The sequence below is a fragment of the Amblyraja radiata genome, chromosome 2 (genome assembly GCF_010909765.2).
Source record: "Amblyraja radiata isolate CabotCenter1 chromosome 2, sAmbRad1.1.pri, whole genome shotgun sequence".
Lineage (NCBI taxonomy): Eukaryota > Metazoa > Chordata > Chondrichthyes > Rajiformes > Rajidae > Amblyraja > Amblyraja radiata.
The window spans coordinates 97,012,798-97,040,374 of record NC_045957.1 but is presented as its reverse complement, the minus strand read 5'-3'; the positions used below and the strand labels follow the sequence as shown (position 1 = coordinate 97,040,374).

The window sequence follows — 27,577 nt, the reverse complement described above, 5'->3', positions numbered from 1 at the left end:
TAGAGATGTTACATTTAATTCCCTTGTCCAAATCGTTAAATCTATATTACTAAAAGTAAGATCTTGACCACTTCCTGTTTTTCTGTTTCATGACTTTTGAAAAAACACTGCCACTTACGGCTGTGATTTTTGGCCATCTTACTCAGAGTCCCCCTCCGCTGCTCCGGACAAGAGGATTTTTCACATCGATGAAAAATAAAAGAGATATTCATGTTTTAAAAATGTTGACATTCTCTATGCTGCCCCTGCTGGTGCCGGAAGACTGGAGCGTGGCAAAGGTTGTGCCTCTTTTCAAGAAGGGCTGCAGGGAAAATGCTGGGAACTATAGGCCAGTGAGCTTAACAACTGTAATTGGGAAGTTACTAGAGAGTATTCTGAGGGATAGGTTAAACAGGCATTTGGATGGGCAAGGGCTGATTAGGGATAGTCAGCATGGTCTTGTACATGGGAGGTCGTGTCTCACAAATCAAATTGATTTTTTTGAAGACGTGACCAAAAAGGTCGATGAGGGCAGAGCTGTAAATGTTGTGTACATGAATTTCAGTAAGGCATTCGACAAGGTTCTGGATGGTAGACTGGTCAGATCGCATGGGATCCAAGGAGAGATATCTGAATGGATAGCAAATTGACTCCATGGAAGGAAGCAGAGGATGATGGTGGAAGGTTGCTTCTCGGACTGGAGGCCTGTGACTAGTGGTGTGCCTCAGGGTTCGGTACTGGGACCGTTACTGTTTGTCATCTCCATCAATGATTTGGATGATAACATACAGGGCAAGATTAGCAAGTTTGCTGATCATACCAAAGTTAGTGGTTTTGCAGACAGATGGTTGTGAAAGATTGCAGCAGGATCTGGATCGATTGGCCAGGTGGTCGGAGGAATGCTTGATGGAATTTAATACAGAGAATTGTGAGGTGTTGCATTTTGGGACGTCGAACAAGCGCAGGACATACAAAGTAAATGGTAGTGTTGTAGAGCAGAGGGATCTAGGAGTACAGGTGCATGGTTCCTTGAAGGTCGAGTCGCAGATCAAAAAGACTTTTGGCACTTTGGCCTTCACCAGACAAGAGTATTGAATATAGAAGTTGGGAGGTCACGTTGCAGTTGTATTAGGCATTTGTGGGATCACATCTAGAATATTGTGTTCAGTTCTGGATATAGGAATATTGTGTTCAGCCAAGTTATAGGAAAGATAAGGGATCAGAAAGGATTTACGAGGTATGTTGACAGAGCTAAAGAGCACGAGCTATAGGGAGATTTTGAGTTGGCTGGGTCTCTATTCCATTGAGCGCAGGAGGATGAGGGGAGATCTTATAGAGGTATACAAAATCATGAGAGGAATAGATCGGGGAGATGCACAGTGTCTTTTGCCCAGAGTAGGGGAATCGAGGACCAGAGGACAAAGGTTCAAGGTAAAGGGGAAAAGATTTAATAGGAATTCAAGGGTTATCTTTTTCACACAAAGGGTGGTGGGTGTAAGGAACAACCTGCTAGAGGAGGTAGTTGAGGCTGGGAATGTCCCATCGTTTAAGAAACAGTTAGACAGGTACATGAATAGGACAGGTTTGGAGGGATAGGGACCAAGCGCAGGTAAATGGGACTAGTGTAGCTGCGACATTGTCGAGTGGCGTGGGCAAGTTGGGCCGAAGGGCCTGTTTCCACACTGTACCCCTCGATGACTCTTATGACTACACCGACACAGTCGGGTGAACTCACATGATATCTATATCACTAAAACTCTGATCTTGACCGCTTTTGGCCCACTGTGCTGCGATTTCCGACAGAACGCCACCACCTACGGCCGTCATTTTTGACCACCTCGCTCAGAGCCCCCCTCCGCCTTAAAGGAGCAGAGGATTTTTCCCAACGATGACAAATCAGAGAGTTATTAATGTTTTTTTAAAAATCACCATTCTCTCTGCTGCCCCTGCTGGAGGGAGGGGGAGGGACTATAAAACCAGGAAGTGGTGTGCCTCACGAAGTCTCTTCAATATGGATGAAGCCAAGGGTCACGTCTCTCTGAGCTCTGAATAACACTGAACAAATGTCTACATAACTATGAGTCCCCTTAGTGTGGTTTGAAAATGAAAATATGGTTTGTTTGAAGTAAAAAGGCACTGCCTGCAAATGGTTGTTTGGGTGCTTTGGCTTGAAGTTAAAAGGCATTACTTCCTGCAAATGGTGGCTTGAGAGCTTTGGCTTGAAGTTGAAAGGCACTTCTTACTGCAAATGGTGGCTTGGGTGCGGCTTGAAATTGAAAGGCACTACTTACTGCAAATGGTGGCATGAGGTTGAAAGGCACTACTTACTGCAAATGGTGGCTTGGGAGCTTTGGCTTGAAGTTGAAAGGCACTATTACTACAAATGGTGGCTTGGTTGCTTTGGCTTGAAGTTGAAAGGCACTACTTACTGAAAATGGTGGCTTGGGAGCTTTGATGAAGTTGAAAGGCACTACTTCCTGCAAATGATGGCTTGGGTTTGGCTTGAGGTTGAAAGGCACTACTTACTGCAAATGGTGGCTTGGGTGCAATGGCTTGAAGTTAAAAGGCATTACTTACTGCAAATGGGGGCGTGGGTGCATTGGCTTGAAGTTGAAAGGCACTTCTTACTGCAAATGGTGGCTTGGGTGCGGCTTGAAATTGAAAGGCACTACTTACTGCAAATGGTGGCATGAAGTTGAAAGGCACTACTTACTGCAAATGGTGGCTTGGGAGCTTTGGCTTGAAGTTGAAAGGCACTATTACTACAAATGGTGGCTTGGTTGCTTTGGCTTGAAGTTGAAAGGCACTACTTAATGAAAATGGTGGCTTGGGAGCTTTGACAAAGTTGAAAGGCACTATTACTGCAAATGGTGGGTTGGTTGCTTTGGCTTGAAGTTGAAAGGCAATACTTACTGCAAATGGTGGCTTGGGTGTGGCTTGAAGTTGAAAGACACCACTTACTGCAAATGGTGGCATGAAGTTGAAAGGCACTACTTACTGTAAATGGTGGCTTGGGAGTTTTGACTTGAAGTTGAAAGGCACCACTTCCTGCAAATGATGGCTTGGGTGTGGCTTGGTTGCTTTGGCTTGAAGTTGAAAGGCACTACTTACTGCAAATGGTGGCTTGGGAGCTTTGGCTTGAAGTTGAAAGGCACTTCTTACTGCAAATGGTGGCTTGGGTGTGGCTTGAAATTGAAAGGCACTACTTACTGTAAATGGTGGCATGAAGTTGAAAGGCACTACTTACTGCAAATGGTGGCTTGGGTGCTTTGGCTTGCAGTTGAAAGGCACCTTACTGCAAATGGTGGCTTGGTTGCTTTGGCTTGAAGTTGAAAGGCACTACTTACTGCAAATGGTGGCTTGGGTGTGGCTTGAAGTTGCAAGACACCACTTACTGCAAATGGTGGCATGAAGTTGAAAGGCACTACTTACTGCAAATGGCGGCTTGGTTGCTTTGGCTTGAAGTTGAAAGGCACTATTACTGCAAATGGTGGCTTGGTTGCTTTGGCTTGAAGTTGAAAGGCACTACTTACTGTAAATGGTGGCTTGGGTGTGGCTTGAAGTTGAAAGACACCACTTACTGCAAATGGTGGCATGAAGTTGAAAGGCACTACTTACTGCAAATGGTGGCTTGGCAGCTTTGACTTGAAGTTGAAAGGCACTATTTCCTGCAAATGATGGCTTGGGTGTGGCTTGAAGTTGAAAGGCACTACTTACTGCAAATGGTGGCTTGTGTGCAATGGCTTGAAGTTAAAAGGCATTACTTACTGCAAATGGGGGCGTGGGTGCATTGGCTTGAAGTTGAATGGCACTACCTACTGCAAATTGTGGCTTGAAGTTGAAAGGCACTACTTACTGCAAATGGTGGCTTGGGAGCTTTGGTTTGAAGTTGAAAGGCACTACTTACTGCAAATGGTGGCTTGGGAGCTTTGGTTTGAAGTTGAAAGGCACTACTTACTGCAAATGGTGGCTTGTGAGCTTTGGCTTGAAGTTGAAAGGCACTACTTACTGCAAATGGTGGCTTGGGTGCAATGGCTTGAAGTTGAAAGGCATTACTTACTGCAAATAGTGGCTTGGTTGCTTTGGCTTGAAGTTGAAAGGCACTACTTACTGCAAATGGTGGCTTGGGTGCAATGGCTTGAAGTTGAAAGGCATTACTTACTGCAAATTGTGGCTTGAAGTTGAAAGGCATTACTTACTGCAAATGGTGGCTTGGTTGCTTTGGCTTGAAGTTGAAAGGCACTACTTACTGCAAATGGTGGCTTGGGAGCTTTGGCTTGAAGTAGAAAAGGCACTACTTACTGCAAATGGTGGCTTGGGTGGTTTGGCTTGACGTTGAAAGGCACTACTTACTGCAGATGGTGCATTGGGGTTGACAGGTACTACTTACTGCAAATGGTGGCTTGGGTGCTTTGGCTTTAAGTTGAAAGGCACTACTTACTGCTAATTGTAGCTTGGGTGCTTTGGCATTAAGTTGAAAGGCACTGCAAATGGTGGCATAAAGTTGAAAGGCACTACTTACTGCAAATGGTGGCTTGGGAGCATTGGCTTGAAGTTGAAAGGCACTACTTACTGCAAATGGTGGCTCGGTTGCTTTGGCTTGAAGTTGAAAGGCACTACTTACTGTAAATGGTGGCTTGGAAGCTTTGGCTTGAAATAGAAAAGGCACTACTTACTGCAAATGGTGGCTTGGGTGCTTTGGCTTGAAGTTGAAAGGCACTACTTACTGCAAATGGTGGCATGAGGTTGACAGGCACTACTTACTGCAAATGGTGGCTTGGGTGCATTGGCTTGAAGTTGAAAGGCACTATTTACTGCTAATGGTAGCATGAAGTTGAAAGGCACTATTACTGCAAATGGTGGCTTGTTTGCTTTGGCTTGAAGTTGAAAGGCACTACTTACTGCAAATGGTGGCTTGGGAGCTTTGACGAAGTTGAAAGGCACCTCACTGCTAATGGTGGCTTGGGTGTGGCTTGAAGTTGAAAGGCACTACTTACTGCAAATGGTGGTTTGGATGCAATGGCTTGAAGTTAAAAGGCATTACTTACTGCAAATGGTGGCGTGGGTGCATTGGCTTGAAGTTGAAAGGCACCACTTACTGCAAATGGTGGCATGAAGTTGAAAGACACTACTTACTGCAAATGGTGGCTTGGGTGCTTTGGCGTGAAGTTAAAAGGCACTACTGCAAATGCACTTACTTCCTGTTTGCACTGTATATTGATTTTAGATAAAACGCTACCACTGACGGCTGTGATTTTTGGCCATCTTACTCAGTCCCCCTCCGCTGAGCAGGTGCAGAGAATTCTTCCCATCAATGAAAAATAAAAGTGTTATTAGTTTTAAAAAAATGTTGAGAATCTCACTCCTGTCACTCACTCCATGAAAGCCACACCTTTTCCGGTGGGGGGTAATAAAACCCGGAAGTGTGGGTGTGGCTCAGTCTCTGCATGATGGGGGAGGGAGTGGTCATGACTCTGAGCTGTGAATCAACTGAACACACTGAATGTCTACTGAAGTGTGAGTTTGGTGTTTTGTGTGATTTTATGGTGGTTTCACCCTACATGAAATGGTATGAAGCTGCATTTGAATTTGGTGGCCTTGCACCCTGCTTGAAATGGAATAAAACTGCACTTGAATTTGGTGGCCTTGCACCCTGCTTGAAGTGGAATGAAACTGCACTTGAATTTGGCGGCATTGCATCCTGCTTGAAGTGGTATGAAACTGCACTGAATTTGGTGGCCTTGCACCCTGCTGAAAGTGGTATGAAACTGCACTTGAATTAGGTGGCCTTGGATCCAGCTTGAAGTGGTATGAAACTGCACTTGAATTCAGTGGCCTTGCACCCTGCTTGAAATGGTTGGAAACTGCACTTGAATTCGGTGACTTTGCACCCTGCTTGAAGTGGTAGGAAACTGCACTTGAATTCGGTGGCCTAGCACCCTGCTTGAAGTGGTGGGAAACTGCACTTGAATTTGGTGGCCTTGCACCCTGCTCAAAGTGGTAAGAAATTGCACTTGAATTTGGTGGCCTTGCACCATGCTTGAAATGGTAGGAACATGGATTTGAATTTGGTGGCCTTGCACCCTACTTAAAAAGGAATTTCAAGGAATAGTCATGAGTCAACTGCCAGCCCACCAGCCGTGAGTGAGCTGCCAGCAGATCAGGCTTGAGGGACTGAGCTGCCACCCCAAGAACCCATACCAGCACTCCAGAAAGCCCCCCTACTGGCCACCAATATTGGAATTGGTGGAGAGGTGGAATATTGCGTCGGGGGACCAGCCCTCCCGTGTGAATATGGGACCCAACGGGTCCCACTTAGTCTAGTAGTTTATTAAGAATTACAAAAAGGTCCAGGTCGGTGTGGGGGTAATGGCCCTCGTCATCAGTAAGTATAAGTGGCACTGGCGATCTCTGGCTTGTCCCAGCATCTCAGTCTCAAAGGAAGAGGCACGGAAATCTCAGGCTTATCCCTGCAGTTCACCCTTGCTCGAGAGGAGGTACCGGTGGTCTCAGGTTTGTCCTGTCAGCTCAGCTTTATGCTTGGAGAGAAGGCATTGGCGGTCTCAGGTTTATCCAGGCGGCTCTGTCTTTGCCTCTGTATATGGGCGCAGTCCCTCATTTTCTGTGGGCAGGTATGAGGCACTGGCAGTCTCAGGTGTCCCCCGGCCAATCAGTCCTGGTCACAGAGGAGGCGCTGGCAGTCTGGGGCTTGGCCCGACAACTGGCTTGATCAAAAAACGGTGGTGCTGATGGTCTCGGGTTTGTCCCAGTGGCTCAGCCTTCCTCCCGACATGCAACAGCTAGCAGGGAGACACCCTACCTTCTTCCCTTCCCTTCCTCTCCCTCTCCCGTCATCTTCCCCTCAATCCCCCTCTCCAGACGAGGTTCAAGTGGACCAATCCAATATCATCTAATTGGATGCAGCTGTTCTGTATTCGTCTGTGGCCTCAGCTCAAAGATGCTGATGTTTGGCCTCTCCTGACCTGCCTGCCGGTGATGAGGATCAGTGCGGCATCTGAGGGAGGGGGCACTGTTACACCCACCGGCCCTTTCCTGTCCATATGTCTTTTAAATGTTGTTATTGTACCTGCCTTAACTACTCATCTGAAAGCTCTTTCCATATACCCATCATTTACCCCTCAGGTTCCATTCATTCTTTCCCCTCTCACCTTACACCTCGAGTTCTTGTTCCTCTGCTCTGGGGAAAAAAATACTTTGTGCATTCCCCCGTTCTATCCCCTTGATGATTTTAAACACCTCTGTAAGATCACCATTTAGCCTCCTATGCTCCAAGGAATAAAGGCCCACCCACCTTTCCCGATAGCTCAGGACCTCAAGCCTTGGCAACATCCTTGTATATCTTCTCTGCACTCTTTCCAGCTTAATAACATGTTTCCGATTGGTGACCAAAACTAAACACAATACTCCAAATTATACAACTGTAACATTACATCCAAACTTCTATATTCAATTAATTAACCGATGAAAGCCAGCGTGCCAAAGGTCTACTACACCACCCTTTTTAACTGCAACGCCACTTTCAGTTAAATCGTATTCCGATCCCTCTGCTCTCCAACACACCCCAGGGCTCAACCATTTACTGTGAAGGTACTGCCCTGGTTTGACTTTCAACAATGCTGCACCTCACATTAATCTGCATTAAGCTCCAACCCTATTAGTGTTGCAGCTGTCTGCAATCTCCTGACATACTTTTCCTCCATTTGAGTGATCATTCCCTTTTTATTTCTCAGCTCTACCCATACCACCTCACTGGATGATACTTCTGTAGTGTTATCGCAGACTACCACCGTGATGTTCTCCTTGCTCAATAAAGCATCTTCCCCACCTCTACCTGTACCGTGGTACATTAAGCTGCCAGTCCTCCCTTAGCCAGGTTGCAGAAATGTCCCAGTCGTATGTATCTATCTACCCCTTAAATTAATCTGCTTAATCTGTGAAGCCTCTAGCACTGAAATAAGTGCAATTTAATCCAACCATCTTTCCTCGCTCCCTGCTGTACTCCTGCCTATTCTGTCTTCTGAACTTGGTGTTATTGAATTCTTTATTGACTTCCAGCCTCCCAACTGCCTCATACTGCATTGGATCTAAACACCTTGCCAATCTGGTTTAAACCTTCCCAGGTAGCAATAGTAAACGTGCCTGCCAAATCATTAGTCTTCCTCCAGTTCAGGCGCAATTCATCTCTCTTATACAGGTCTCCTCGAGCTCAGAAGAAATCCTAATGGTCCAAAAATTTGAATCCCAGCCCCTTGCACCAACTCCTCAAGATTCAAGAGAGTTTATTGTCATGTGTCCCAGATGGGACAATGACATTCTTGCTTTGCTTCAGCACAACAGAATATAGTAGACATAAATAAATACAGAACAGATCAGTGTGACCATATACCATTGAATTAATTAATAGCCTGATGGCTGTGAGGAAGTAGCTATTCCTGAACCTAGACGTTGCAGATTTCAGGCTCCTGTACCTTCTACCTGAAGGCAGCGGGGAGATGAGTGTGTGGCCAGGATGGTGTGGATCCTTCATGATGCTGCCAGCTACAATAGATCCCCTCGATGGTAGGGAGGTCAGAGCCGACATTGGACTGGGCAGTGTTTACAACTTTTTGCAGTCTTTTCCGCTCCTGGACGCTCAAGTTGCCGAAGCAAGCCACGATGCAACTGGTCAGCCACGCATTCAACTGTCCTACCTTCCTATTCCTACCCTAACTAACATGGAGCACTGGGAGTAATTCAGCGATTACTCCCCCTTAGGGTTCGTTTTTTAGGCTTTTACATAACTCCCTACATTCACTCATTCCTTTTCCTATCCATTTCATTTGTGCCAATATGGACAATGACTTTTGACTGCTCTCCCTCCCCCTTGAGATTGTTCTGCAGTTGCTCCGAGACATCCAGAACCCTGGTGCAAGGGAGGCAACATACTATCCTGATGTCTCGTTAGCTGCCTTATAAGGCGTTATAAGGGTTCGGACACGCTAGAGGCAGGAAACATGTTCCCGATGTTGGGGGAGTCCAGAACCAGGGGCCACAGTTTAAGAATAAGGGGTAAGCCATTTAGAATGGAGACGAGGAAACACTTTTTCTCACAGAGAGTTGTGAGTCTGTGGAATTCTCTGCCTCAGAGGATGGTGGAGGCCGGTTCTCTGGATACTTTCAAGAGAGAGCTAGATAGGGCTCTTAAAGATAGCGGAGTCAGGTGATATGGGGAGAAGGCAGGAACGGGGTACTGATTGAGGATGGTCAGCCATGATCACATTGAATGGGGGTGCTGGCTCGAAGGGCCGAATGGCCTACTCATGCACCTATTGTCTATTGTCTATTGCCACGGAATTTCCTGTTCGTTTCTTAATTAATGCGTCGCCCATCATTATGCCTTGTCTGACCATCCTACCCTGGTCTGTCTCCGAGCCAGACCTGTCGCTGCTCACCTCTGAATGGTCATCCCCCACAACAGAATCCAAAGGGTATACTTGGAGGGGAACAGCCACAGAAGATCCCTACACTCTCTCCTGACTCCCTTTCCTGGCAGCCAACCATCTACCTTCTGCCTGTACCTAAGGTGCGACCACCTCACTATAACCCCTATCTATGAAACTGCCATTTTCCCAGACGATCATGAGATCACCCAGCTGCAGTTCCCTCACACAGTCAGTCAAGACTACAGCTGGACACGTTTTCCAGTGTACTGGAAGTTTTCCTAATATCTCAAGTCCTGCTGGAAAGCTTACCATTGCCCAACCTGCCATCCCTACGGCATTAAGACCAAGGAAGAGCGACAAAAAGAAAAACAAGCCTTACCTTATTGTGTCGTCCCCTTCCATTCAGGCTCCTCGCTGAGGTCTCTCGACCCAAAGCCTCACCACTTACACTTAAGCGTTTGCACCTCACAACACAATCTGCCCCAACACTGCCACTCCAATAGGCTGTTCCACTAGTGATTGCCTTTTTATTATACACCACAGGGAGCAGGCACTCCGGGAGACAAAGTGCTGCTTTTTAAATCTCCCACACTGCTCCTCCTCTCAGCTGCTCAATGGTAAGTGAAATTCACTACGCATTTGTTATTTGTGCAACTGGAAAACTATCAGTATTTTTCAACAAACAATGCAAAATTGACACCAAATTATTTTTTTGAAAGTGACCTAGCAACTTTATGACTTCAAACAAAAAGGTTAAAGCACAAATGTTGCAGCTGGACTCAGATTCCTATAACCTACTCCTTCACAACTAAATGGCAGTTTTTAAAAAACTGACTTGCTTAATTCCTCAGGTTTTTTCCACTAATGCTTACAGAAAGATAGGGTGGGCCAAGAGTAGTACAAAGCTCTTTACAGCTGTTGTAATGTAGTGAACATGGTAGCCAAGTTTTATACAATACATTCCCAGAAACTGTACTGTTGTTTCCAAATACACAGGACAAGATGTTAAAAAATCCAAAGTGCCAAATATCAATTTGCTCCCGGTGGTGATGGGAGTCTTATGCACTCACCTATGCTCCTCCGATGTTGATTAAGGCTAGGCAGACACGTCATTGGGGTTATCAAGTGGGCACCTACTTTCATCAATGTTTCGCTGATTGGACCCACGACGTCTCCAGTAGGCTCAGCGGTGCATTCTGCCGTCCCAGAACCACCCCCTTCCTCATCTATCTAGTCGGTTATTTGGGAGACCAAATGGGGTCTTTCCTCTTCAGACAGAGCCACTGGCTACTCCGCTCTGACACCCGTGATGTTTCTTTGATGGCCTGGGGTCGGGCTTGTCTGCTGATCCCCAGGTCCTTCATCAGTCTTAAGGTAGATGTTGCCACGAATCCTCGACAACTTCTACCGGGCAGATCTTAGCTCTCCAGCCCCGCTGTTCTGCCTCCGCTGCAAGCTCTGTATATCGCAGTTTCTTTCTTTCGAAGGCTTCCTGCACAGCATCCTCCCAAGGGACTGTGAGCTCCACAAAATACACCATACACTGAGAGTTCGACCAGAGCACAAGATCAGGCCTCAAGTTGGTGATGGCTATCTCTGATGGAACTGTAAGGCGTTGGTCCACATCCACCAGCATCTGCCAATCCCGGGCTACCTCCAGCTGTCCAAACCTGGTCCTTTGTGGAATTTTCCATTGCCTTTGTTCTCCCTCATAAACAAAGGCAATTGGCTTAACTGGGTTGGTTGCTCTGGGCAGCAGGGCATTGTTAGTTGTTCTCCTGCTTTCCAGTAATATAGTACTGAGATAATAAGCAGAAAACTTGTTTTCAGTGATGATGATTGAGAAATTAGTCAGGATAAATTGATTAACTCCCTTGCTCTTTGGTGAAATGATGCCAGGTATATTTTTTGTTTAATAGAATCCAACTAAAAGCTGGTCATAAATCCTAAAAACAGTAACACCATTTTTCAAAGAACAGATTTTTTAAAGTTTTCAAGCATAACCGATTTCCTTCTCTCTACTGCAGCAGGAATTGAAAGACAGATGCAGTTTAATCTCAACTCCAGATAGAATCATAGTCATAGGGTCATAGAATGATACAGTGTCGACTCCAAAATCACCCACACCGGCCAACAATGTCCCAGCTACACTAGTCCCACCTGCCTGCGCTTGGTCGATATCCCTCCAAACCTTTCCTATCCATGTAGCTGTCTAACTGTTTCTTAAACGATGGGATAGTCCCAGCATCAACTGCCTCCTCTGGCAGCTTGTTCCATACACCCACCACCCTTTATGTGAAAAAGATACCCCTCGGATTCCTATTAAATCTTTTCCCTTCACCTTGAACTTATGTCCTCTGGTCCTCGATTCCCCTACTCTGGGCAAAAGACTCTGTGCATCTACCCGATCTATTCCTCTCGTGATTTTGTACACTTCTATAAGATCTCCCCTCATCCTCCTGCGCTACATCGAATAGAGATCCAGCCAACTCAAACTCTCCCTAGAGAAGCTTTTACTATCCTCCTTTATATTCTTGGCTAGCTTACCTTCGTACCTCATCTTTTCTCCCCGTATTGCCTTATTAGTTATCTCCTGTTGCTCTTTAAACATTACCCAATTCTCTTGCTTCCCGCTCATCTTTGCTATGTTGTGCTTCTTTTTTATTTTTATACTGTCCCTGACTTCCCTTGTCACCCATGGTCGCCCCTTACTCCCCTTGGAATCTTTCTTCCTCTTTGGAATGAACTGATCCTGCACCTTCTGTATTATTCCCAGAAATACCTGCCATTGTTGTTCTAATGTCATCCCTGCTAGGGTATCTTTTCAGTCAACTTTGGCCAACTCCTCCCTCATGGCTCCATAGTCCCCTTTGTTCAACTGTAACACAGACACCTCCGATCTACCCTTCTCCCTCTCAAATTGTAGTTTAAAACTTACCATATTATGGTCACTACCTCCTAATGGCTCCTTAACCTCAAGTTTCCTTATCAAATCCGGTTCATGACCTCCCAACTTCTACACTCAATACTCTGTCTGGTGAAGGCCAAAGTGCCAAAAACCTTTTTGACCACCTTATCTACCTGCAACTCGACCTTCAAGGAACCATGCGCCTGTACTCCGAGATCCCTTTGCTCTACAACACTCCCCAGAGGCTTACCATTCACTGTGTAGGTCCTGCCCTTGTTCGACCGTCCCAACATGCAACACCTCACACTTCTCTGTATTAAATTCCATCAACCATTCCTCCGCCCAGTTGGCCAATCGATCCAGATCCTGCGGCAATCATTCACAACCATATTCACTATCTGCAAAACCATTAACATTTGTATCATCAGCAAAATTGCTAATCTTGCCCTGTATGTTCTCATCCAAATCATTGATGTAAATGCCAAACAGTTACGGGCTCAGCACTGAGCCATGAGACACACCACTAGTCACAGGCATCCAGTCTGAGAAGCAACCTTGCATCATTACCCTCTGCTTCCTTCCATGGAGCCAATAAGCTATCCATTCAGCTATCTCTTCTTGGATCCCATGCGATCTTACCTTCCAGAGCAGCCTACCCTGCGGAACCATGTCGAACGCCTAATGCCCCTGTCTCACATAGGAAACCTGAACGGAAACCTCTGGAGACTTTGCGCTCCACCCAAGGTTTCCGTGCGGCTCCCGGAGGTTCCCAGAGGTTTTTGTCAGTCTCCCTACCTGCTTCCACTACCTGCAACCTCCGGCAACCACCTGCAAAGTCTCCAGAGGTTTCCGTTCAGGTTTCCTAAATGGGACAGGGGCATTACACAACATCTACAGCTCTGCCCTCATCAACCCTAATGGTCACGTTTTCAAAAAAAAAAAATCTGATTTGTGAGACACGACCTCCCACGTACAAGTTTCTTGTTGAAATTCACATTGACCTAAATTGACCTATTTGATCTTCCTTGTTGTTAAGTGGATGCGACCTTCTTAACAAATCCATGCTAACTGTGTCCTTGATTAATCCTGTCTTTCTAAATGAAGGATTGTAGTATCACTAATTTCAACAATTGTAGTTTCAATAATTTGCATTCCACCTACATTAACTCAACTGAGCTGCAATAACTTGGTTTATCACCTTCTCCCTATTTTAATGACAAAACTTAATATTCAAGTGTGACTTGTGCATCCTGTCCAGCTGCGGCCTTGACTCCACAGGAAAATGACAAGGCTGTTATTTCCCTAATGCCAGTGGGCTTGGCAGACAGCCTGATTTGACAGATGTTTCTGCAGTGGCTTGATGGATTCAAAGAATGAAAGCTTCATACTGTGGTATGCTTTCATTCAATGGAAAATGATTTACTGCTCCAGAAGTTGTATGCTGTACAATGCTGGCACAATTCTGCAGCAGGCTGTGCTATGATGCAGGTGTTGGGAAGAAAATTCCCAGACATACCTGGAGAGAATGTTGCTATTTAGTGCTGGATGCAACCAAAATGCCTCAGGAATTATTGCATTTGCATTGTGGAACCCTCATGTGGAACCTTCCTTATCTCAGCTGTACAGAAAGTCAGAACACCCAGGGGTGTTCTCAACATTTCATGATTGTGTGAGGTCAAAGCTGAGGGGAAAAAACATGAATTTAAGGCAAAATATTGACAGAGCAATAAAAGCAGAAAATGCTGGCAACACTCAGCACAACAAAAACTGTGGAAAGAGAAGCAAACTTCATGTTTCAGCTTCACCTTCAAACGGAAACATTAACTGCAACTTTTTCCACAGCTGCTGCCTGACATGCTGAATGTTTCCAGCCTATTCTGCTTTTATTTCAGATTTCCAACATCTGAAGTTTTTGCGTGAGCAGAAGAATCAAGGTGCAAAGAAAAATGCGGTTGAATAAAAAGGACCTCTACTCGCTGGAGTTTAGATGAGGAGGTTCTCATTGAAACTTACCGAATAGCGAAAGATGTGGAGAGGATGTTTCTACTAGTGGGAGTCTAAGACCAGAGGTCATAGCCTCAGAATAAAAGGACATTCCTTTATGAGGGAGATGAGGAGGAATGCTCATAGTCAGAGGGTGGTGAATTTGTGGAATTCATTGCCACAGAAGACCGGCATGAACACAATGGATATTTTTAAGGCAGAGATGGATAGATTCTTGATTAGTACGGTGTCGGGGGTTATGGAGAGAAGGCAGGAGATTTGGGTTGAGAGGGAGCGATAGATCAGCCATGATTGAATGGCGGTTGACTTGATGGGCCGAATGGTGCTCCTATCACTTGTGAACTTATGAATACCCAAAGGTCCCAACTAAAACATGGGGCTGAATAGAGCAAGAAATAATCAAAGTACAGACATACTACTTAAGAGATCCATGTCTTAAAAATAGCTGCACATCATTATTTTTATATTCTTCCTTCTGAAAAATAAATATACATGTACAAAGGGTGACTTTACCACCCATCCACTACATTCACTATTGCATGCTTGATACTTTTTACTGCAGGAATTCAACTGAAGGATACAAATGATATTTTAATTAATTGATTTAAATGGAATCAACTTCATATATATGTATATTATTTCATGTGCATTTCGGAAATTGGAATAGACATAATGTGGTAAACATTTTTTTGATCTGTTGAAATACTAGGATAGTTAAATGATTTGCATTCTCTGCAGATATAAACCAGTTTATTTCCTTTGTCATTATTGCTATATCTATGGAAATTACACATGGCAAATCAAAACCCAAATGGTGAACCAATAAAAAGTGCATTTTGCTAATAGAACCTTCAGTCCGAGGTTCCAAGTGACTAAATTCACTTTTCAGTCTTATTTTTATAGATGCCTGGAGGCAGAAAACTCGGTCTTTAATTGTATGCTCTGTTGAAAGTGTTGTGCTTAGATTGTATCCAATTAAAATGTTATATAAATATTCTACAGGGCAACTTGTGGAATTCATTAATGGAGAAGAATCTTCTCCCATCTGGCAAAATGCCAAAGTTGGGACATTGCCACCCCTGAAGCGGGCTCCGTCTTGCAATGGGCAAACACATCAGATTTCTGATTTCATTTTGACAATAGATTTATACTTCTTGAATTAACCGGCCTACTTTGGAGTCATAGAGTTACATAACATGGAAATGGGGTACACCAGCCCAACTCATCTATGCTGATCAAAATACCTTCCCTAGCTAGCTATTTGTCTGTATTTGGCCCATAGCCCTCTAAACCTTTCTTATGTATGAACCTGCCCAAATGCCTATTTAAGTGCTATAATTGTACCCACTTTTACTGGTAATTTGGTCCATGTACCCACCACTCTTTGGGTGAAAAACCTGTTCCTCAGGTCCCCTTTAAATCTTTGTCTTTCATCTTAAAGCTATGCAAGGGAAGAAGAGGCCATTTCTATTGGCAGCTTCAGCACAGAAAAAAAATATCATACTTGTTGTGACAAAGTTGGAATCCTTCAACGAGCAAACAGATAAAATACTTTCAGAAGAAAGACTATTACTTGTAATTTGCTGGTGAAATGCTCACAATGATCAATGGATATTAATGGTATGTCTGAAATGATAATAATATTAATCCTGAGCCTCAGGCTCTTTTGCAAGTGCCTCGACCCCTCCATGCTGCAAAATCTATTATTTCTTGGTCAAGAGAGCACACAACCTGTTAACAAGCCTTAACAAATGCAATTATATATCTCATATGAAATATTTCCATCAATTTTCATCCTGAATTTTGAATGTCTGATAGACGTGCGACACAATTCACAGTTGCTGAAATGACAGTATCTACGATACATTCCTATAAAAGAGGCTAATATAACTACACAAGCCAAAAACCGTCATTTCACGGTGATTCCTTATTTAATTATAATTCCCCGGTAAATTTATTTCCCATGCTACTGCATGGCCAAGGGGCTAAAGTGTTTCTGGCAAGGAAATTAATGAATGTGTTTACAGATTGGCCACAAAGGCAAATAATAACCAGCAGGACATGATGAGAGAGGTTTGGACTTAGAAAAATGAAATATTTGAACAAGGCATGACCACAAAGCCAAATGAGTCAGTGCGAGTTTGCAGAGATGCAATATACTTAATGTTATAGATATAAATTTCATGCCTCATGCACATAGAACAAAAACAGCACAGGAGCAGACCCCTCAGCGCAGGGTCTGCATTGATCATAATGTCAACATACCCTTCACATCTGCCTGCACATGGACTAGATCCCTCAATTTCCTGCCTATTCATGTGTCCATCTAAATGCCTCTTAAACATTGCTATTGTATCTTGCTTCCACCAGTTCCAGGCACCTTAAAAAAAACTTGATTCGTAAATGTTCTTTAAACTATCCCCCTCTTACCTTAAACCAATGCCCTCCAGTATTTGACATTTCCAGGGTGGGAACAGTACTCTGTCTGCCTACCCTGTCTATGCCTCTCATAATTTTATATATTTCTAACGGATCGCCCCTCAGCCTAACAAAACAAGCCAGAGAAAACAATTCAAGTTTATCCAACCTATCCTTATAGCTAATATTCTCTAATCCAGCAACATCCTGGTAAGCCTCTTCGGAACTCTCTCCAAAGGCTCCACGTCCTTCCTGCAATGACCAGAAATGCACACACTACTCCAAATGTGGCCTAACCAAAAATTTCCAGAGCTGCAGCATGACTTTCTGACTTTGCTATTCAATGTCCCAACCTATGAAGGCTAGCAGAACATGAGCCTTTTTTACCACATTGTCTATGTGTTGCTACTTTTAGAAAGCAATAGCTTGCACCCCAAGATCCCTCTGTACATTATTGCTCCTTAGGTTCCTGCCATTTGCTAAATACTTCCCCATGTATTTGACCTTGAAATTTCTACACCTAAATTTTGGGATTGAACTCCATCTGCAATGTATTTGCCCATATTTCCAAGAGAAGAGCTCCTGCTGAATCCTTTTGACATCCTTCCTCACCATCCATAATACTTCCAATTTTTGTGTTGTCTTCAAACTTTGCATAATTAATTATCCACTTAATTTGGCGTTGTTAATGTAAGTTTTCCAAGTATAGATTGTTGGAACAACCTTGAATATTAGGAAGCCATAGAAATCAAATCATGATCATCTGACATATCCTGGTAACAGGCAAAGTTCTCTGGAAATGGAAATGTATCGCCTATGCTTATATTCACTGGAATTTAGAAGGATGAGAGGGATTCTTATAGAAACATATACAATTCTTAAGGGATTGGACAGGCTAGATGCAGGATAAATGTTCCCCATGTTGGGGGTGTCGAGAACCAGGAGTTCACAGTTTAAGAAGAAGGGGGAGGCCATTTAGGACTGAAATGAGGAAAAATGTTTTCACCCAGACAGTTGTGAATTTGTGGAATTCTCTGCCACAGGAGGCAGTGGAAGCCAATTCACTGGATGTATTCAAGAGAGAGTTAGATATAGCTCTTAAGGCTAATGGAATCAAAGGATATGGGGAGAAAGCAGGAACAGGGTATTAATAATAATAATAATAATACATTTTATTTATGGGCGCCTTTCAAGAGTCTCAAGGACACCTTACAAAAATTTAGCAGGTAGAGGAAAAACATGTAAGGGGAATGAAATAAATAGTAGAGACATGACTAGTACACATGGGTATTGATTCTGATTGATCAGCCATGATCAGATTGAATGGCGATGCTGGTTCAAAGGGCAGAATGGCCTACTCCTGCACCTATTTTCTATATTTCTATAAAATTGAGGTGTTGGGGAAAAGTCCAGCGGCGTCCCCTTCTGCAGGGATTCTCCCGTTGTCTACTCTGAGAGAAGAGCTCCTGACGCACAAAAGAACTGCATAAAACTGAGTTTTCTTGACTATTTCAACAAAGTTGAAGAACGATGAGGATGAAGCCTCCCTCGCTATACCAAATCCTCAGCCAAAGATATCCCATCAAGTCAATTGTAATTTTGCAGAATAACAAAATGTTACAGATCAGTTAGTTTTGCTAAACTCTAAACAGAGTTTGCTAAAGAAGGGCAGCACGGTGGCGCAGCGGTAGAGTTGGTGCCTTACAGTGCCGTAGACCCAGGTTTGATCCCGATTACTGGTGCTGTCTGTACGGTGTTTGTACGTTTTCCCCGTGACCGCGTGGGTTTTCTCAGAGATCTTTAGTTTCCTCCCACACTCCAAAGATGTAAAGGTATGTCGGTTATTTGGCGGTGTATGTGTAAATTGTCCTTAGTGTGTGTTGGACGGTGTTAATGTATGGGACGCGATGGGCCGACGGGCCTGTTTCTGCGCCATATCTCTAAAACTATAAAACTAAAACTAAAGAGTTCCATCCTAGCCTCTAGTGCTACATGTGTGGAGTTTGCACATTCTCCGTTTTCATCTCACTTCCCAAAAATCTGTAGATTGGCAGATGTTCGTGTGCAGGTGAGTTCTAAAATCTGGTAAAGTTGATGGGAATGTGGCGAGAATAAAAGTGGATTTGTCTGTAGGATTAGTCAATTAGTGCTTGATGGTCAAGTCATGTCTATGATTGTTGATGTTATTGATCGGTTCCTAGGTTTTGTTGATGTTCAACAAGAGGTTGTTATTGCGACATCATTCAATCAGGCGTTGTATCGCTTCTCTGCACACTGACATAATCACCATTGTGATGCACCAAATAACAGTGGTCTCATTGGCAAGTTTATTAATGGCATTGGAGCTGTGCTTAGACTCACAGTTATGAGTGTAACGGGGAAATCAAGCAGCATTAAGGTGCATCTCTATTGCTGGTTAGTGAGAAGATGTTGTTACTGATCTGCACCGATCAAGGTCTGTCGATGAGGATGTCGAAGATCTATTTGCAAAAAGAGGTACAGAGCCCGAGGTCTTGGAGCGTGGTAATGATTTTGGAGAGGATAATAGATGAACCCCAAGCTGTAGTCAATGAACAGCAGCCTGACATATGTGTTCTCATTATCCAGATCATCCAAAGCAGAATGGAGAAGCAGTGAGAACATCTGCAGTTGATCTGTTGTGGTGAAAGGGGTTGATTAGCACCATAATCAACCTCTTTAAACATTTAATTAGCTTAACCCTTGCACCAATGTGATTTGTAATTCTGTGTGGAAATAAAAGTTAACAGCATGAAAACAAAAACCGTGGTGCTGATGATGCCAGATGACACCAAAATCACAAAGAAAATGCCTGGAGAGAGAAAAATGAATTGGGAAACTCTTAATATCAAAGAGCATTGTTGTAAGACAAAGTGACTTCATGTCATAAAAAATACTTCTGCAGTGTCGTGATTGCATTTGTGACAATTAGCTTAATTAATTTAGACACTTACTTGCCTATGTTTGGTTTGTGTAGAAAAGAGATATTTTTTTCTGCCAAGAGCTCAAGTTAACAAGAAAGTTGTTGATACAATTTTTTTTCCCAGGACCAAAAAACTCCAGATCTCATATGATCTTGATCCAAACATGGAACTAACAGCAGAATTCCAGAGGTGTGGTGAGAGTGACAGCCCTCAATTATGGGTTGCACGGTTGCGCAGCTGTAGAGTTGCTGCCTTACAGCGCCAGAGATCCGGGTTTGATCCTGACTGTGTGTGCTGTCTGTGCGGAGTTTGTAGTTCCATTATCTACAAGGCACAAGACAGGAAGGTAATGGAAATCTCTCCACTTGCCTGGACGAATCTGTGCCACTAACTCTCAAGAAGATCTGCACCATCCTGGATAAAGCAACCTGCTTGATTGGCACTCCAAACATACATATGCTCTGCCGCTGGCAATGTATTTTTCTTGTATTTTTGTGTCCTGTTGGGTATTAAGCAGCAAACGCGCATGGGCGGAAATCCTGGGGGGGGGGGGGGGGGGGAGAGTCACGCCCTTCCCATGTTTTGAGGGGTGAGGAACAATGCCCCCCATGTTTTGTAAACCGGATTTTGAAATTCAGTGAAAATAAAATCTATTAAAATCTCCACTTTCCGCAAGACAGTGGGGGTGTCACTGTTAAGCGCTTGTTAATTGTCTTTATTAACATCGTATTAACACGATGTGTCACCAATTGTGTTTTGTCCTTCAAGTATTACTGAAGGTATTCACGCTGTCTGATGCGGGTACAATTACCATTTGAGCTAATTGGATGTATTGGTGGATTGGAAAGATTTAAATGGGTATCGAATTTAAATGGGTCAGGTCATTAAGGGCTCCTGTCGAATGGGTTTCCTGGCTGGCTTACAGGTATGTCCCTCATTCAGGTCACTCATGTTATTTAGTAGAAACATAGAAAATAGGTGCAGGAGGAGGACATTCGGCCCTTCAAGCCAGCACCGCCATTCATTGTGATCATGGCTGATCGCCCCCTATCAATAACCCATGCCTGCCTTCTCCCCATATCCCTTGACTCCACTAGCCCCTAGAGTTCTATCTAACTCTTTCTCAAATCCATCCAGTGATTTGGCCTCCGCTGCCCTCTGTGGCAGCGAATTCCATAAATTCACAACTCTGGGTGAAAATGTTTTTTCTCACCTCAGTCTTAAATGACCTCCCCTTTATTCTAAGACTGTGGCCCCTGGTTCTGGACTCGCCCAACATCACCATGGAACTACCTGCAGGCTCCTCTCCAAGTTGTGCACATTTCTGATATATCCTTGATTCTTTATCATCCCTAGTTCTAAATTCTGAAAATCCTGCACCAGAAGGACTGCAGCAGTTCATGAAGGCAACTTACCATTACCTTCTCAAGGGCAATTAGGATAAGGTGCTAAATGCTGCTCTTGCCAGTGACACATGTCAGGAAAAGGAATAAACCAATTGAAGGAAACATTAAATGATTTCATGACTCAAGCAGAAATCAGCTGGATATTGTATAATCTTCAACAACAAAGCATCATAGATGAATGGAAAACATTATGTTGCACAAAATGTTAAATCATTTATCACAATATTTGCAACCATTACATTGTACATCATAATACACTGAAAGATATTGAATTAGATCTTCTTAGACGTCTCAGTAGTAACACTCAAAGATTAGATTACATCCAAACTAACAAACTTCAATGGACAGCAATTTTTTTTGTGAAGGGAAATATGCTAAAATAATTCTAAAAGGTTTTCAATTACAGACTTCAAGGTTTCTTGCATGTGAGCAGCATAATTTGCAATGTTTTGGTAATTCTATAGGATTAACTGTGAGTAATTGAGGAGTTGCGACTGTCCTATTTGTCTGTAGCCTTTATAGTAGGCACTTAACTGACAAAATTGCTGGAAATGCTTGGGATGAACTATATGGAAGAGTGGTGGAATAGGCTTGAATGTGAAAGGCATTGAGGCATGCTAATGGCAACAGAAACAAAATACTACATATGCTGGAAATCCGATATAAAATATTCTATCTCCAACAATGATCTTGAACTTGTGGGAGAGGTGGGATAGCCACAATGGAGGGCCTGCTAATATGAGAGGGGCTTCACATTAATAAGGAGCAGAAATGTTTAAAGATGCAAGAATACAGACAAGGGTAATGTGGGTGATTTAGCCTACATGTACTTTGGCAAGACATTCAGCAAGATCTTACAGGGGAGAAGAGTCCCAAACAGCTAGCAAATTGTACCCAAAATTGACTTATGACAAGAGGATGATAGTGGAGGTTTGCTTTTGTGATTGGAAGACTGCAACCACTGGTCTGCCACAGGGTTTGGTACCAGGAATCATATTGTTTGTTATAAACATTAATACATTAATATACATTAACACTTGACATTAGTGTATCAAAAATGATTAGTAAACTTACATAAGAATTAGTGGGTTGTGGATCATACGAGGGCAACAGAAAGATATTGATCAGTTGGTAAATTGGGCAGCGCAATAGTAAGTAGAATTTAACCCTGACCAGTACTAAGTGATGATTTTTTGAAGTTCAAACGAGGATAGGGCAAACACAATAAATGGTAGGGCATGAACGAGTACTGAGCAGAAGAGGGTCATTTACGCACATGTCCAAAGATCCCTTGTTAGTAGCACAGGTTAGAAAAGGTGGTGAAGAGGCATAGGGAATGCCTCCGTTCATAACGTGGGACCTATCTCTCATATCTATATAATATTAAAACTGTGTGTGTGTGTGTGTGTGTGTGTGTGTGTGTGTGTGTGTGTGTGTGTGTGTGTGTGTGTGTGTGTGTGTGTGTGTGTGTGTGTGTGTGTGTGTGCGTGTGCGTGCGTGTGTGCGTGCGTGTGCGCGTGCGCTTGTGGCTGCCAGATTCGGCCTTTGATTCCTTGGTCCGCCAGCACCACACACTGAATCTCCGTCATTTTTCCCATTTCGCTAGCTAATTCACTTTTACATTCACTGATGCACTCCTCAAAACATTTTGGCTTTTTTTATGTACCCATTTTTTAAAATAAATTCCTCCACCCCCCCCCCCCCCACCCCCCACTCACTCATTTTGTCGCCTCCTGCTGGCCAGCGACCATAACGCCTGCTGACGCCCGGCTCTGCTCCAAAAACACATAGATTTTTCCCTACCGTTGGTGCCCTGCCCGGCTCTGTCACGCTGCCTCAAGCCAAACATCGGATCTTCAACCGCTGTTTTTCCAGCAGCGAGGGAATAGCCAGCACGACAGAGCCGGCGTCTCAGAAGTGCCGACGATGCGAGGCCTCACAGTCTCTAATCGCGCCGCTTTCACTGACTTTTCATTCCACAGTGAGTTCAGTTCGGTAACAACACCCCCCCCTCCCCCTACCCTCCTCTGGCAGCTTGTTCTATATATCCACTACCCTCCGAGTCAAAAAGTTGCCCCTCAGGTTCCTATTAAATCTTTCCCTCTCACATTAAACTTATGTCCTCTACTTCTTGATTCCCCTACTCTGGGTAAAAGATTCTGCATTCACCTTATCTCTCATGATTTTATACACCTCTATAAATTCACCCCTCAGCCTCGGGTATTCCAAGGAATAGTCCTAGCCTGCCCAATCTTTCCATCTAGCTCAGGCACATGAGTCCTGGCACATCCTCGAAAACTTGAAGGACGATATCTGTCACCTTTACAATCACAGCTTTTAATCCATTTAGCCCATTTTCAATCTTTTTACATCCAATATTTATTCAAATTTGATAAAATATCAAGTACTCAAATCTGAAGTACAATGCATTGAGTTACGCATTAAAAGACATAAGCCTTTGAATGAACTGCAGGAACAAAATAGCTCAATCTTCATTATTCTGACCTTTCTCTAATGCAATAATGAATCATAAGTAGTTTTTAATCTTGCTGTCATTTTGACATCAAATTTCTAAAACATTGATATGCTGCCACTTAAAGCTACCTAGCCAATTACCACATTCTATCACCCAGTAATTTCAAACACATCTTGGCTCACGATTAATTTTAAATGAATATATTGGAAGTTTAGTAAACCTTTCATTATCTACATCACCCTGCATATACAGAATTATGTGCAAATAGAAATACAGAAAGGCTTACACAGTTGTAAACAATGGATATTTTTCAGAGGATGCAGTCTTTACCAGATCAGTTTAATTTTTGAGGACTGATTCCCCAGTTGACTGCTTGCCTACCAATTCACCTTGAGAACATTGTTACTCGACAGAAGTTCCTGAGGAGTAGATGACTCCCACAATTTCCGTACATCAGTAATGAAATGGTCTGGTAACAAGAGTCTACGTGAACCAACAACACTTCTGCAATCATGACTCTATTCTTCATTGTCCTTTCACATTGACCACCTCAATGTTTTGGCCCTCACATGGTTGCACTCTGACCCAGTCTATGATATCATGAACACTTCAGAAATGGTTTATTTTCTTGATCTCACACTATTACTTCTGGAATCTTATTTAATTTTACCTATATCTTGAAACTTGATACATGTTGCAAATGTGCATAAATAGCCACAGACAAGGAGTCAGCTTGAACCTGCATGCCCCCCAAGCCCACCTCTATCACTGCAGCTTCCATCGTAAACATTCCACTGCCGCAATGTTTTTAATTCCAGTAGTTGAAGCAATAACAACATTTAAAAGACATCTGGACGGGTACATGATAAGAAAGGTTTCAAGGGATATGGGCCAAATGTGAGTAAACTAAACTAGCTTAGATGGGGCATCTTGGGCGGCATGAACTAGTTGGGCCGAAGGGGCTGTTTCGCTGAAGTATAACTATGACAGTATCATGAAGTGGGTAACCTACAATATGCTCCAATTAAATTCTGGAAATTTCACTTTCAGTTCAAGCCACTAACATGCCCTAATCACTTATTGTATTCTCCAGATTGTTTGTCAGCTCAACATCCTATTTAAGCCTAAACAGAGCCACTGACCCGATTTATTTTCCATTACAAAAGCAATTATCTATATTTCCATTATACTGCCAACTGCACTCCATGTTCATCTGAATTCTTCATTCATGATCTTGTCACTTCCTAAGTAATTTGTCTAAAAGTTTTCCTTCCTGGTCTACTGAACCCACCCTCCACCAACATCAGCTCATCTAAATCCCTACTGTCTATATTCTTCTCCACAGCTGAAACTGTTTAATCAACACCCTCAAACCGCTAGTGCTCGGAATTGTCAGATTTATGTTTAAATTCCGTTATGTCAAAGTGACACAGCTACATTTTGCAAAAGAAAAGCATTGTCATTTGCATTTACATATTCCAGTTGTTTCTGTACGTTATTAGCAATCACTGCTTGATTTCCCCCCCCTCAAATTCACCAAACAATTATGAAGGGCATAGATAGATTAGGGGATAGAAAGCTAGAATATTTTTCACTGGACACAGGTTTAAAGGGAGAAATTTGAAAGAGATCTATTGGGTACCAGACCAAATGGGTCCCATCCCCTCAACGCTCAGTTGCGGGGGGGTGGGGGGGGATGCGGCGTCACACACACACACTAACCATCCCCCACACAAACACACACACTAACCCCCCCCTGAAATTATCTATATTACTAAAAGTAAGATCTTGACCAATTCCTGTTTTTCTGTTTCATGATTTTAGAAAAAACGCTGCCGCTATTTGGCCAGCTTACTCAGAGTCCTCCTCCGCTGCGCGGGACAAGAGGATTTTTCCCATCGATGAAACATGAAAGAGTTATTAATGTTTTTAAAATGTTGAGATTCTCTCTGCTGCCCCTGCTGGTGGGAGGGGGGAGGGACTATAAAACCCAGAAGTGTTGTGCCTCAGTCAATCTCTGCAAGATGGGGGAAGTGAGAGGGTCAGGTCTGAGCTGTGAATAACACTGAACACATGTCCACTAAACTGTGAGTGTGGTTTAACTGAGCTTGAGTGCCTTAATGTGGTTTGAAAATGAAAATGTGGTTGATTTGAAGTAAAAGCACTGCAAATGGGTGGTGGGGGGTTGGGTTGAAGTAAAAGCACTGCAAATGGTTGGTGAGGGGTTGGGTTGAAATAAAAGCACTGCAAATGGTTGGTTGGGGCTTTGGGTTGAAGTAAAAGCACTGCAAATGGTTGGTTGGGGGTTTGGGTTGAAGTAAAAGCGCTGCAAATGGTTGGTTGTGGTTTGGGTAGAAGTAAAAGCACTGCAAATGGTTGGTTGGGGGTTTGGGTTGAAATAAAAACACTGCAAATGGTGGTTGGGGGTTTGGGTTGAAGTAAAAGCACTGCAAGTAAAAGCCTTGCACCCTGCTTGAAGTGGTAGGAAACTGCATTTGAATGTGGTGGCCTTGCACCCTGCTTGAAGTGGTAGGAAACTGCACCTGAATTTGGTGGCCTTGCACCTTGCTTGAAGTGGCATGAAAATGCACTTGAATTTGGTGGCCTTGCACCCTGCTTGAAGTGGTAGGAAACTGCACCTGAATTTGGTGGCCTTGCACCTGCTTGAAACGGTAGAGAAATGGATTTGAATTTGGTGGCCTTGCACCCTGCTTGAAATGGAATTTCAAGGAATAGCCGTGAGTCAACTGCCAGCCCACCAGCCGTGAGTGAGCTGCCAGCACATCAGGCTTGAGGGACTGAGCTGCCACCCCAAGAATCCATTTGGCCCACAATGTCCATTCTAGCCCTCTGGAGATCAGTCCCTTCAGCCCACAACACCCATACCAGCGCTCCAGAAAGCCCCCCCCCCCACCACTGGCCACTAATATTGGAATTGGTGGAGAGGTGGAACATTGCATTGGGGGACCAGCCCTCCCATGTGAACATGGGACCCAACGGGTCCCACTTAGTCTAGTATTAATATTATTATTTCGCTCCTTTTACCCCATCCCCCGCCCTATCCACACGCATAGCCCCCAACTGCGCAGGCGCGGCTAGAGAAGGAGAGGGAGGGGGATGGGGTAGAGAGGGTGAGGGGGATAGAGATGTTGGGGTAGGCGGCGTCACAAGGGAGGGCTGGTCCCCGAACGCAATACTCCACCACTCACCCATAGGTCCCAATACTCACCACTCCCTAGAGAGGGAGGGGAAGCAGAGAGGGAGGGGGCAGAGAGGGGAGGGGGCAGAGAGGGGGGGGGGGCAGAGAGGGAAGGGGGTGCAGAGGGGTGGGCAGAGAGAAAGGGGGGGCAGAGAGGGATGGGGGGGTAGAGAAGGGGGAGGAGGGGTAGAGAGGGAGAGGGTAGAGAGGGAGAGGGGGTTAGAGAGGATGGGGTAGGGGGGCACGCGGCGTCAAGGGGGGGCTGGTTCCCGAACGCAATATTCCACCACTCACCCATAGGTCCCAATACTCACCACTCCCTAGAAAGGGACGGGTGGTAGAGAGGGAGTGAGGGTAGAGAGGGGGGGGCAGAGAGGGAGGGGGGTAGAGAGGGAGGGGTGGTAGACTGGGAGGGTGCGAGAGAAGGAGGGGGAGAAGAGAGGGAGTGGGGCAGAGGGGGAGGGGGTAGAGAGGGAAGGGGAGGGGGAGGGGGTAGAGAGGGTGCGGGGTAGAGTGGGAGGGGGTAGTGAGAGAGGAGGGTAGAGGGAGGGGGTAGAGAGGGAGTTTAACTTAGATAACTGGGAGGTGTTGTATTTAAAGCAGTTAAATTAGGACAGGAACTTCATGGTGAATGGGAGGGTCCAGTGGAGTGTTCTGGAGCAGAGAGATCCAGGAGTACAAGTACATAGTTCCGTGAAAGCATTACAGGTAGACAGGTTGGTGAAGAAGGCTTTTGGCACACTGACTTCATTAGTCAGGAAATGAGTACAGAAGTTATGTTACAGTTGTACAGGATGTTGGT

At 44.2% G+C, this 27,577-nt stretch overlaps 1 protein-coding gene and 1 long non-coding RNA gene across 2 annotated transcripts in view; both read right to left on the bottom strand.

Moving 5' to 3' along the window:
- The window catches only part of plcl2 (phospholipase C like 2), a 258,870-nt gene that overhangs the window by 190,073 nt on the left and 41,220 nt on the right, over positions 1-27,577 (bottom strand). The gene's annotated exons all lie outside the window — the stretch shown is intronic.
- LOC116991916 lies at positions 7,984-27,577 on the bottom strand. Its single transcript, XR_004416928.1, has 3 exons — positions 27,567-27,577; positions 25,317-25,321; positions 7,984-8,139 (listed from the first exon to the last, which is right to left on the bottom strand). It is a non-coding gene; the product is annotated as an uncharacterized LOC116991916 (long non-coding RNA).